Source organism: Anser brachyrhynchus (assembly GCF_964034855.1).
Source record: "Anser brachyrhynchus genome assembly, chromosome: 2".
NCBI lineage: Eukaryota > Metazoa > Chordata > Aves > Anseriformes > Anatidae > Anser > Anser brachyrhynchus.
Genome location: NC_137695.1, coordinates 11,173,686 through 11,187,415, shown reverse-complemented (window position 1 = coordinate 11,187,415; position 13,730 = coordinate 11,173,686). Strand labels below are relative to the sequence as shown.

At 41.4% G+C, this 13,730-nt stretch overlaps 1 protein-coding gene across 7 annotated transcripts in view; it reads right to left on the bottom strand.

Moving 5' to 3' along the window:
- The window catches only part of ZMYND11 (zinc finger MYND-type containing 11), a 107,593-nt gene extending 94,527 nt beyond the window's left edge, over nucleotides 1-13,066 (bottom strand). For 4 of the 7 annotated variants that reach the window (XM_080578246.1, XM_080578251.1, XM_080578248.1 and 1 more), the window contains exon 1: nucleotides 12,850-13,065. The gene's annotated coding sequence lies outside the window, so the exon portion shown is untranslated. Of the gene's footprint in view, nucleotides 1-12,849 lie in introns of all 7 variants that reach the window. The other 3 variants (XM_080578247.1, XM_080578249.1, XM_080578250.1) reach the window with 1 other exon arrangement.
- Between the last annotated feature and the right edge of the window lie 664 nt (nucleotides 13,067-13,730).

Here is a 13,730-nt window from a genome sequence, read left to right as displayed (position 1 = left end):
TTCACACACAAATACTGATTTTAATTTGAACCAGGGATTCTTGTAACTTGCTTAGCCTGTGCTGTTAATTTGTAAACTGCCATGTACACACGGATTATTATGTAAATAAACAACAGTAACAAACTCCAGGTGAAACTATAAAAACATAGGTAGCCAGAATGCAGCTACCCAAACTGGAACTGGGGCAAGAGGGCAAGGACACCTGTTCTCGTAGAAAGTGACGGTGGATCACTAAAATGGCTTGGATTAGTCAAAATCATAACATAAATACACACTTCCAACAGAGTATCAAAAGAGTACAGCATAATCTATCACCTAATTACCTTATGTACCTGCCGAGGGTGCTACAGCCTTGATAACAAACCCCTTCCCACCATGACCTCCCACGGCAGCTGGAGGTAGGCTGAGATGCGGGAAGCGAAGGTCATCATTGAAATGCAAGACAAAGGCATCGCGAAGCAGAACATCGTGCCGGGGATGTTCCCGTAACGAAGGCTAACAGGCAGCTCTCCACCAGTCCCAACTGCTCAGTTAATTTCATTAATAAAGTGCAACTCCGAAGAAATGCTCAAAGATGGGGCTGAAATTTCAAACCGTCAAGAGCTCTTTTGCTTCCTAACTTCAGTAAGGCAGACATGAATAGGTTTGGTACCCGTTGTAACCTCGTATTGCACTTTATTGTTTTGTTTGATAGCCACCTGGCCACTACACCCACAAGAAGGTGAGGCTGGGCTGCGATCCCGCTGACACCTGTTAGCTCTCCTGCTCCAGCCCACGTGGTCAATGCTGGCAGCAAAGCCGGCATTCCCTTGAAGGCACCCAAGCCCTAACTCAGCCACCCAGAGTTTGCAAGCCTTTTTCAGCAGACATCTTCAGCTCCCGAAAAAAAATGCAAGTATGTTGCATTAAAACAGACTTTTTGCTTCTATTATCACTCGATTCTCGTTGAATTTTTTTCTTTGTCTTGCAGCAGGGTTTCAGCAGCAATTTATTTATTTATTTTTATCTTGCTGAGTTGTCTTCCATGACTGAAGTTCCTATTTACTGGCAAAGAAACACACAGAATAGGCACTGCACATCCGTCCGAATTTGCAGCTGATGCAATGCTCTTCCAGAAGCGAGCAGAAGTATCACATCCCCATTGAAAGTGCCTTGCGACACAGCTCTTGCCCAGCAAGGGGATGACATTCATAAAACCTTCCGTCAAATTCCTCCTCTACTGTCAGATTCCTCGTGTATGTACATCATTTTTTGATACTTACAGAAAGGAATCACTACCCAGAGAGCCCAGAGGAAAGTATAACAAGAAGTCGTACCAAAATTGTCATCAACTAATATAATAAAACTATTAAAACAGTCTGAGAGTTAAGCCAAAGAGCATTGTGCTTATTAGGAACACACTGTAAGTAAGATGAACAATTGACACACACACATTTAGAGTATCTCTGATGAAGGTACAGCAACAGAGAGATACTTAACATGATCATATCCAGTCGTTTGACTCAGCTTTGAGTGTACATCAGGAATGCATAGGGAAATGTACCAAGGGATGCAGACAGATTAAATTAGCATCTCTGGATTCTTAGCTTTCTTTTAACAAGTGGGAAATACAGATCCCAGACCTGTGCAGCGAGTCCATCTTCATATGAAACATTACTTTCTTGTTCCACCTGCATTAAGCCAGACAAAACAACACCTCAGAAGAGCATGAACTTTTCTTTTCATCTCTGTAGGGAATTAACTGAGAAGTGCAAGGGTGACCCTTTAAAAACCACTGCTGCCAACTGCATCACTGCCAAAGAATTTACCGTCTCTTTTTATACAATATGCTTGCCTATTGCATACCAAGAAAAGGTTTATTCCACTGTGAGTAGCTCCCTCTCAGAAAATACCGGACACTTGAGAGCATCACGTCTCGCTTTTCCTCCTCTTCACTGCCACACATTTGCTGTTGCCACATTTCTTCTCTCTCTTTTTATAAATCTAGATCATTGTCCTTCTGCTATAGGACAATAGCAGCACTTACAGTCCAGGAAATTAGTTTCCTCCTGCTGCTGAATACATAAAATACTTTTCCCACTTTTTTTTTTTTAATGTGATATTTAAAATTAAAGAATAAGCTGTTTTTAGAATTTTTGTTTTTAGCTTTAGAAAGTTATTTAGGGTCATCATTTTAAAAACGTGGCTTTCATTTTCATGCTTGCAAGCTATATATCCCGAGAAAATATGTAACAGCAAGCTGATGCCTAATTACATGACTTAATGTTGCAAAACTCTGTATATAAAAGCAGAACTGCCAAAGAAGATCAAAATCTTTTTTCCCCTTTGTTTGCTTTGGTATGCATTTTTTTTTCAGTTTAAATTATGTACAGAAAAAAAAAAAAAAAGATCCTGCATGATAAGACCATGAATTCAATTGTTTTCCTTTACACTGTGTATAAGTTAACTGGGATATTTAGTTTTGTTTGCCTTTTTTTTTTTCCTTTCTTCTTGCAGATATGCCACTTAGAAGCCACTAAGCCCAACAATATTAACTCCTTACCAGTGTCTGATAGGTAGATGACCTAGCCACAATGTGAGTAAATAATCTAACTGCTAGATCAATGCACGCAGCACAAATTAAAATGGTTGCAAGCATCTCCAAGCATAAGATTAGAGACCCAAGGAAAGGTTCCTCCTGCTTTTTATTTTATATTTCAAAGAAATGTAACTATTTATTTTTAAAAAATCCACGTTTTCCTATCAGAAATAATGCAGCACTGTTCTAATATATGGTGACCAAACAATGTATCTTTAGTGTCAAAAATCAGCCTACATTTTGCAATTCTTATACTGAATAACCTCATTCAATGCAAACAGTCTCTGCTCAAGAAACATAATGGTGCTAGGATCTGGTCCAAAGTGAACTGTTACATCACGCATGAAGATAATGAATGTTAATTTAAAATAATGTTCTTTCAACTCTAGGTGGTTTTTTTTTTTATATATATATAATCAATCAGGCCTGAAAATGCATGCATGCGCTCTCACTGCCACACGCTCGCTCTCTGTCACTCATACACAAACACTTCATTATATATTCTCATTCGCAGACATTCAGGAGAAAATTCTCTGCAGGTGTAAACTAATATTGCTGCACTAAAGTCACCAAATTATTTTAGCAAAGTAACTGGCCCTCTCACACACACGTTGTGACGTGTGTACCCAGACTTACACTTAATGCACATTTCACATCAAATTTTCTCTTTCTTCCTTTCATATGTGCGTTTCCCAGCTCTTATTTGCACTCGACAGACAACCGCTACGGGCTTTCATTAGCTCACACCTCGACATCTCTTATCTCCATCAAATAGCGCACGAAGAGGCAGGTACACATGGCTCTTTCCTGCAGCTGGGGAGGAAGCTCTAGATAAATACCAGAGGAGAAAGAGCTCTGCAGACAAAGGCTGCAAGGCATTCGGAGAGGACAGAAGAATAGGCTTGACCCAAAAAGCAGCAGGCATTAATGTTATTAGCGCAAATGTTCAATTATTATATGAAAGAGAATTTTAAATATTCTCAAAAAAAAGTTTTGGAATAAAAACCTATTTTTCTGCATAACAACAGAAACCAACATCTAAATGCTCATTGCTGGGGAGCCAATATGGAGGGAAAAAAAATGTTCTCTAGAGCCTCCTACATCAGAAAATTGGTGATTTTTGGCTCCTTTCTACGAGACATTTGAAATTTGTCTCCAGCCACTGCCAGACTCTGGATTACATGTCATGCTAGTTTGATCAAGAAAGGCACTTGGCATGTAAGAGGAGCCAAGTGGGAATTTGGGCACCGTTCCTTCCCACTGGCCCAGGAAAGGCTGCAAGGGCTTACCCACAAACCTGGCAAAGCAAACGCTGTTCTGCTCCTTGGTGCACCAGGACACAAAGCATCTGAGCCTTCGGTTGCCTTTAGCTGCTATTTGTCAGCATTTCCTGTGCCACTACGAGGGGCAAGAATTTCTTCATGTGATTGAAAGCCACACGTCTTCAGAAGTTGGGGATACAAATTAGGCTTGCACTTGGATGATTTGTAAATGGGTTATTTTTTATAGAACTCTCTCTTTAAAATTATTCAGATAAAGAAAGTCAATGTGGATTAGAAAACCTAATAAAACTGACACCTGGAGGTACTTGACTGCTAATCCCTGCTTTCTAAAAGGTAGGAGTTGAGTAAGAGGAGCTCTCAGGTCTGGAATCCGAAAGGAGTCAGGGGTATGCTTCCAATTAGAAGGTTTTATAAAGAAGCCTCCTGGGAGCCAGAGGAGTGGAAAGTGCACAGGAAAAGGAAGAATCTTTCTTACACCAAGTATTTCCTGTGAGTCTATTTACTCCAGGTCAATGTAAGAAGAGGCTGACAAAGGTACAGAACTGAAAGATGCAATTACTAGGCTGAGAGTGGCCAGGTTTCTTGCTTTCCCACAGCAGGTCCGAAAGGCTCCCAGGTATGCATCAGGACCAGCTCAATTGCAACCTCTCCTTCAAAAAGATGCGTCAGCAAAATAATTTTTTGGAAAAAAAAGTAAAGATTTTAATACTTATGACTACTTTTGAACAACCTGACATTACATTCTAGAGGTCAGACGATCGATGGGAATTACTGCTGATTAAAGCACAAAACCCCTCTCATCCACCCCCACCTTTAACCAAGACCAAGAAAAGTTTTCAGAAAGCTATTTTCATCGGTGAAAATAAAGTTTGTTTTTTTTTTTTTTAATTCAGAGAACGTTACTATCAACGCTGTATTATTCAGTGTGCTGTATTATCTTCAAATGTCACTTGACAAGCACGATGAGTGACACTGGAACATCCAGCTTCCCAGGAAAAGGTTCACGCAGTCGGTTCTTAGGAATGTCCTAGAGCCTCGACTGTATTTATATGAAGCTAAAAATGGTGCCAGTCTGGTTCCTGTGAAAACAGCTAATAACAGTTACATTTCTTCTTTTACCAGTTTCCTTTATTAATAATTAACTCTTCCTGTTCTATACAGACTGTAAGAAACAAAAAAAAAATGTGAAAAGCCACTAACAGAAAAATGTTATCCAGATTTCCTCTGTTTTTCTCTTGGATATTGTGAATTCGTTTAAAAACTGGCGTTCATGTAGTAAATTGTCTTAATTTCAATAGGAGCAATCATCTATGTAAAATTTAGCATGTAAAAATGTTTTTTTAAAATAACAATACTCATACAGTTGATATTCAAAAGGCATGAAAAATGCCAACATGACATCGAGTATTCCAGCTGAAGTATCCAAAATATTATGTAAAAATTATATAGGCAAAACAAATTGCAACTGTGCTCTTCCTTGATATTTGGAGTTCCACGTAAAGATTTAATTTTTGCATATTTTATGAAAAATAAGCTTGATTCATCAGCATGCTCCAAGGCCTATGCATTTTTATGTCAGTCTGAAACAAATGCTTATATGACCAAAGTCTCCATCGTTATATTAATATTAATCTACCGATAACAATGAATTTTCTGCAGTGAACATCATCAATTTTCATCAGTGAACAATCAGTACCCTGTGATTACGCTTTATGAAATAGCAATTCTTTTGTTTTGATTTTGTACAATTTTGAACCTGAATCTTAAATAATCGCTTGGGGAGAAGGGTTTATGCAAAAACACTGGGTTTAAGCTGCCCCCAAAGTCAATAATGGCTCTGAAGGTACCGATCTCAAGATCAACAATCGACCAAAAGGAAAATCAGAGAAAAAAAAAAGCCATCATTTTAAGGTCAAATTTCCACTTTAACTTGTGTCTGTGAATGCACGCACTGCAATGTTGCTCAGCGAGGGACACTCTTCTCTTTGGAAGTTTTCTGTTACCAGCAACGACACCAAGAAAACAGCAACAAGGCACAAACAGTCAGGGCAGGCTTGGCTGTCACTTGGCTTCTGACTTGAGAAACATCTGTAATTGCAAACAGGTATTTGCAGAAGAGAGGATCTCTTGCTGAATACTGAACGGTGTCTGAGACTTAACTGAAAACAATGAGAGTTTGCTAAGAAAGCTCTCGTCTCTCCGATCTTGTCAAAGATTTGTTGAGCAATAACGTATCCAACATAATTTTCTTTTTCTTTGTGTATTATTTCTAGCTACTTTGGGATTCCACTAATCATTTTCCCACAACTCCATTTTGTTTCACTTCATCGCCGCTCCAGAAGGTTCCAATAAAACCTAACGTTGTAAGATAAGAATCACTCTGCTAAAATTAGTGAACTAAGTACAATATCCCATGAGTCACCGCCTGCTACTCCCATCCACCTATCTTTAAAAGACCAGATAATAATGCCGTACTGTAAGTGCACGAGATCAAAGTACAAATACCCACTTTCCAAAATGCCACTTCTGAACCCTACACCTACTAGCAGACTCCTACAGTCTGTAGCTGAAACATTAGTTAAGTCAGCTGCAATAAAATCATATATTTGAATATAAGGCAAGTTGGTTTCATGTTTATTTTTAACATGCTAACAAAGGAAAAGGAAATGAAACATGAGAAATGGGTAAACACCAATATATTTAACTTTTTTTAAGTAACTAGATCTTAAATTGGTTATATCCTATTATGGACAAAAATGAATTAGCAGAGCAAGACCAGCTGTTTGCATGCAAAAATGTAATTCCCACAGAAAGGGCGAATGGGATGTTATTGGTATTTTGGCAGGTATACTCCACTTTATTTTTTAGCCAATAAGTGGATAACACTTAAGGTTTCACCCTCTGGTGTTAAAACTATTTGTTAAGAATTTGTTTTATACCATACTGCAATTCAAAATTGTATGTAGAGTCATAATCCTTGATTTAAAATGTTTATTCTGCAATTATTTAACCTTAGAATAAAATATTGAATATAGTATACAGGTATACTCAAAACTATTCTGTTGGTGCACTAATAACAATACTTCACTTACAATTTTTAATACGTTTGTAATTTTGAAATACTATGGTCCTGCCATTTTAACCAGTAATGTACTTTAAACTCAAATTATATGTCTCTGTACTTGCACAGCAGAAACTTTTGCACTTCAGTGACTGGAGTGGAAAATGAGAGATTGGAAAAAAAAAATCAAAGAGTCTTTTGTATACAAAACTCTCAATAACAACGCTTTGGATTTATCTGCGTGGTAGAGCTATAGGTCAGGCTCTGACGGGATGTTACCAAAGCTGTGTGGCCTAAAATTAGATGCCATGAGCTTTAGCTTGGGTTCATGGACATGTCACAGTGCCTCACTAGTGTGCCTGCTGTCATCTGCCAACAAGACTAAAAGATCCTGTTTGTCTCAGGGGGAAAGAAAACAAAACAGGGACATAAAAAAAATATGAATGAAATATTATTAAAACGTAAGGAACGTCAGCCTCTAGGACTGTACAGTTCTATGATTCAAATAAGTTCACCCCTTAATAACTTGTATATTTAAAGAAATTGATTGCAGCCATCTTGTATCGATGCATATCAAATCAACTGCAACTGCATGTGTTACGACTTTAGATACTCGATGAAACAGCATAGCTAGAACAAGTAGCTTATTTACTCTTTCTGGAACACAAATAACGCTAGAAATCCACTATGCAGTTATTTAGTTACCACTAAAACACATCTCTTTGCATGGATTCAATATTCATGGCTTAGTTAATAAATAAATAATAAAACAAACAGAGTTCAGACTTGCCCAATTAGCTCAATGACAGACATTGGTTTAAACAGATAATAAAGCTATGTTTAAAGCCCAGAATTGAATATACTGAAAAAAAAGAAATGGCCCAACACAGCCCTGCTCTCCAAGAGCGATGCATGCAGACAGGCCTCTGAAATCAAAGAGCTCTGTGTGCCATAAGGGTTCACACGTTCAGCCAGAGGCCACAGTGTTTATTATACCATGCACGGCCACTCCAGCACCTACCAGCCCACTCCCAGTTACGTACACTACATCTAGGAAGTAAGGCTTTCTGGAGAAACTTTTTTTTGCCCCCCACGGTTTCAAGACAAATTTGAGTTGTATTAAAAAAAAAAGTTTGAAACGTGTTCTGCATTTTGTATAGATTGCAAGATACTCCTTCACTGCTACTGAATTTGCATCCTCATAACACACTGAAGATTATTTAAAACTTATTTTTAGGAATGTAAGAGTTAACTTATTAAGAAATTCCTGCAAAATGGAATCATGACCTCATCTTATAAACTACCTATTTTGCAGGCTATATTCTCCCAACTGGCAGATTAGACCTTAGAACAATAACCCAATTATGAGCTAAATTTACATTCAACTGATCGAAAATCATCCAGAACCTGACAAGAACAATCTTTGTTCACAACATTTAGCACAAGCAACTCTGACAGACCAAAATGTAAGAGCTACATAAAAGATGACGTATGTTGCACTGCCCAGCTACCAAGGGCACCACGCTCCAAGTACTACACGAGTACTATGGGAGTGCTCACCGCATCCAGAGACTTTTTTAAAAAGTAAACTTACACACATATGGCCAATGATTTTAAACAGCTCAGCATTTTGTGAACCAAGTTTATCACTGGTATGTGAGCCACACATACTTTGGATAGATTAATTTTGTTTATAGTTCAACTTAGTATTTGTAACAACCTACATCAGGGATAAAAGACTTATTTTGCTGATATTTATGCTGCTCTGAATCTAGCTAAAAACTCTTCAACCGGTTTAAGAAGAAAATCTGATGTTCCCATAAGACATTTGCTATTAGAACACTGTTCCTCTTTCAGGACTTTTATCCTGAAGAGATTCACTGTCTGAAGTCCTTACAGACTCCGAGAGCTAAACGCTCTGTAAAACAGTAGAAGGCAGTAACTATGAAAAATAGTTAGTTATGTCCAAGGTTTGTGAACTCACAACTGGAGTTAGATAGCTAATTCCGAAACGATTCTGATTCTGGAATTCTCCCTGATTTTCAAGTTGTGTGAAACACTGGAATTTTATAACAAATTAGACAATGCAGACAATTACAGAGAGGTTTAGATGCCTAAAATTAAGAAAACATCTTCAAATTTTGTCTTTTATCTACCTAAGTATTTCATCCTAATTCAGAGATGGCAGCTAGCACAGTTCAGAGGTCCCCATGCTGCAGTTTGCTGATAGAAATGCACAACAGCCTACATGTAGCCTAAGCCACTTCCAGGGGAGTTTCAGGCCAAATTCCTTGTCCATCCACCTCATTTTCTTTTCCAGGAGCACCATGTCTGCACCCAGTGGGCTGTACATCTCAACAAGGTGCAAATGCTGAACACACTTTACAGCCTTTCACTGGCTCATTTGCTCTTGAGATGATGTTAGGCAGAAAAGATGATCCAGGCTCCTTTCCCACAGAAGCCTCAAGTCCTTTCTAAGCTCCTTCTTCTCTCTGCTCCAAGGGCAGGTGGGATCTGAACACTAGCTGCATGCAGACCTCCTCCTACCTCCAAACAGAATGGACACAGCACAGATCACAGCAAACAACCCAGCAGTTACATTTGTTGTCAGCACAGTGATTACAGCCATGAAATTCTTGTTATTTCGGTAGTATTCAATTTTTCCCGAAGAACTAAGAAATGTTGCCTTAGTTCACAATACATAAGGGATAAGACAAACTACTAAGAATTTTGGTTTATGGGGACCAAAATACTGTTTTTAAATGCAAATTTAAAAAATAAGAATCTGTAAAGTACTTGTTTAGATGAGAAAAAAAAATACACCAGTTTAACTGCAATGGAAGACACTTCTAGCACCCTGCACTTCTTGTTCACAATGGCATGGAAGTGATCACACTCCAACTTACTACACTCAGTAGTGTAGTACGTTAACAAGCAGTGTGTGAAGGTGGAAAAACTCAACCAGTTGTAATTTTGTCAACAGAGCTAAACTCCTGTATTCTGATACGTGAAGTACATCCATAAACTAAAATGAATGAGCCAATTTAAATTGGTTTACTAACACAGAGAAAAAAAAATCATGGACAGAATTAGCCTGATTCTTTTCACTTATCCACAAAAAGCACTTCTCTGTCAAATTAGCATGACAAAGCTCTGAAGCGTGGAATAGGAACATTCTCCTAGCTCACCAGCAAAATCTTAAGACCCTCAACCCAACATCCACACACTCAGAATTTCCCTTACTGCTGACTTCATCCCTAGGTAATTTCCACCACACTATCCGGCTCATTAGAAGAGTCATTTTTCGACGGGTAAAGGAGTTTTCCAGGAGACCCTCTTTGTCCTTTAGGGGCTGAACCTGACACCAAGTGTAAGTCGCAGGTGCCTCTCCATGACTGCAGAGACTACTGACCCACAGGACAGTCAACCAAGACAGCAACTCGTTTCCCCATTCATAAAACCAAACTCACAATCAGAAAGATGAGGTGCACCCTGCAGTCCTACCCTACCCCATCCCGTTCTCCATTAAAATATCTGGTCAAAACAGAAAAGGTTTGTTTAGGCATGGAAAAGCTGGCATTAACCAAAAATTCACAAAGGGAATTATCGTGAAGATACACTCACTTTTATATAAAACAGCAGTCAGCAAACAGTCTACTTCCCTAAAGGCTTTCTGTAGCATGCTCAGAATGGTTGATAAGAAAATTATGAAGAAAAAAAAAAGCATGGAGAGATGCCAGGTCCTTCATGCTGAAGGATGAGGGACTAGAAGTACCCAAGGGACTGCAACCCGAACCACGCACTGGCATTTCCACTCCCACTCTACCCCCCCACACCTGTCTCAGTGATCACCCTGGAAGAATTAAACAATTCCCTACAAAGAACAGCAACAAAGTTGGGGAAATAAAAGAAAAACAAAAACAAACAAAAGACAAAAACCAGTATCACTAAGACAAGAAAGCATTTTCTGCATTTGTCCCTTTCCACTGCAGTAAGATCTTTCAAAACTATTTTACAACAAACAGCATTGCTCCTACAATACAAAGACTGTGGTAGATGATCCCAGGACATTAAAATGCCAAATTATGCAATTATAAAACCAACCAGCACCACATTAGAGTTTTTCATCCCTTTTCCTCTCTTTGAGTCACCCCTTGCTCCAGCGCTCGCAAACTTCTGCTTGCCACATTTGCAGAAATAAATAAATAACACAAATCCCAAAATTAAGCGTGCCGTTTTCAGGGTAAGCCCCAAAAGATGTGCAAAGTTTTCCAAGTCTGTAACATCAATATTTTATGGGAGGACTTTTCTCTGAAACGCAGGGAAGGTCAGGGAAGCACAGAAAGGCTCCCCACCATCCCCACCACAGGACACCCCCCACGTATGCTTTCATCCTTTCCTCATGAAAGAAAGGAGATGGATAGGCCTCTGGACAATCCCTGAGGTTGGGGATGATGAAGGACAACGCCTCAGAAAGTGCACGGAAGGGAGTTATGCGGAGACGCGGCTTGGAGGGGCGGGGAGCGGGGGGAAAGTAAGACAAAAAAAAACCCACATCGCCAAAGACTCAGCAGTCCAGGCTTTCCTAAAACCCGACCTCCGAGCCCCGGAGGTCCCTTTCATGCCCGGGGGGGAGCGAGTGAACTATTCTTGGAGGGAGCGGGAGGCGCCCCCCGCATCGACCCCTCCCTCACCCCGGCCCCGGGCAGCCCAAGGGCCGTGCCGGAGGACGAGGCACCCCGCTAGCGGGGGAAGCCGGAGGCCGCCCCCCAACCTGCCCTCCCGGCGCGGCAGAGCCGGGCTTTAAGGCCGTCCCCGCCGCGGGGGTGGCGCAGCCCGCCCGGGGGCGGAGGGCCGGGGCTGTAAGCTCACCCCCAGCCCCGGCCCTCTCCCTGCCCGCCTGCGGGGAAGGGGAGTTATGGCCCCGCTCCCGGCTTGCGGGGAGCCGCCGTCTCCCCTCTGCGGAGGAGGCTCGGCGCTGTCGAGCAGCTGCCATTACTCGGGCCGAGACCCAAGCAGACATTCCCCCCCCCCCCCCAAACCCCAGCGAGGAAACGCGGGGGCGGCGGGGGAGAAGCGAGAGAAAGGAAAAAAAAAGGGCGGGGGGGGGAGAAAAGCGGGGAGCAAAGCTTGTGAGAATAGAGCCGGGGGGGCGGCGGGGCCGAGGCCGGGCTGCACCACACCCCGCTCGGCCTCGCCTCTCACGCGAGTCCCCGGCTCCCCCGCGCCCTGCAGGCCCGGCGGAGCGCTGAGGGCACCGTTCCCCCCGGGGAGGGCCCTCTGCCCCTCTGCCCACCCCACCGCCTCCTCACGCCCCGACCCGATCCCGGCCCGGGCTGAAAGTCTGGCGAAACCGCCGGCTTTTTTTTTTTTATTGGAAGCCGAAAGCCGGCCGGGGAAGGCGTGTAAGGACAAAAATAATCGCCGTTAATAATCACACGCGCCCCGCCGCCGGCCCCCTTCTTCTCGATTTCCAAGCGGGCTGCGAGCTAATCCTTCCCACTCCAAAAAAATAATATATATATATATACATATATATAAAAATCCCGCCTTCCGTCCCCGTCGGCCCCCCCCCACGCTCCCCCCCCCCCGCAGCCCCACACATTTTATTATTAAGTATAATTGCTCCCCCCTCCCCATATGCTCCCCCACGGGGCCGGATTGCCCCCTCCCCTCGTGCCCAGCCCTTCCCCTGTCCCCTCTCCCCCATCTCCTTGGAACAGTGTGTACATGATTTTGTAGTTTTTTTAAGGCGCCATGTTTATAATCCTCCATCATATTAAAAAAAAATCCACCCAGCATGAGACACGGTGTCTCTCGCACCCCAAAGCCACGGAGGCAGACAGAGAAATATCCACAGGGCTGTAAATTCAACCCCCCCTCCCGCACACACACCCCTCCTCCCCAGACTTAAAAGTCTCTCTCACCTTGTGCTGCTGCCGCTGCTTCTGCTGCTGCAGGGGGGGAGAAGTTAAGCCAGGGGAAACTTTTCAATCCCTTCCCCAGGCCGCTGCTGCCTCCTCCTTCCACATATTTTTCCCCTCAGAGTTTTATTGTGTCTGAATTTTCTCTCTCTCTCTCCTCTTCTGTCTGTCCACAGTTCAGGTTTCTGGGGTAAACAGGGTTTAGGATGGTGCTAGGGATATTTGGGAGAAGGAGAACTCTAGTGGTGTCTGCTGGAGTTGCTGTTTGTTTCTTTTATTATTTTTTTTTTTAATAATACATTTGAAACGGATCTTTAACTATTTATTATATATGTATTTTATCACACTCTTAGATCTGGATCCTCTCTTATTGCAGAGGAAAAAATTACCAGTTATCTGACCTCTTATCGTGAAACCCAGTTTGGAAAACATCTTTAAAAGTGGATACACACCTTGGGCAACAGAAACTAAAGCATATAGAAACAGTGTTCTGTCCCAGAATTGGCTATGTGTTCCAATTATGGGTCCACACTTTCACTGCAGGATTAGAAAATCTAGGTAATATGAAACTGTAGAGGTATATATATATACATATGTAAGTAGCAGGAAAACATGTACTTTTAATACTATTTTTACATAGACTATGAGATAAATATTAATTATTCATAAATGTCTAAGCAAATGCATTCTAAAGTTTCTGAAATACTCAAGGAATTAAATAATGGAACAGTAACACATTTTATAATTGATTAAACTCGACTAGCACTGTGACATACTTTATTAAAATACACTATAAGCTTAATCCCGTAAAATTTATGCATGCAAATAATTTTACTCACCTGAGTAGTCACTAGTATTATTAAAATAGTTTTGGAATACTAATA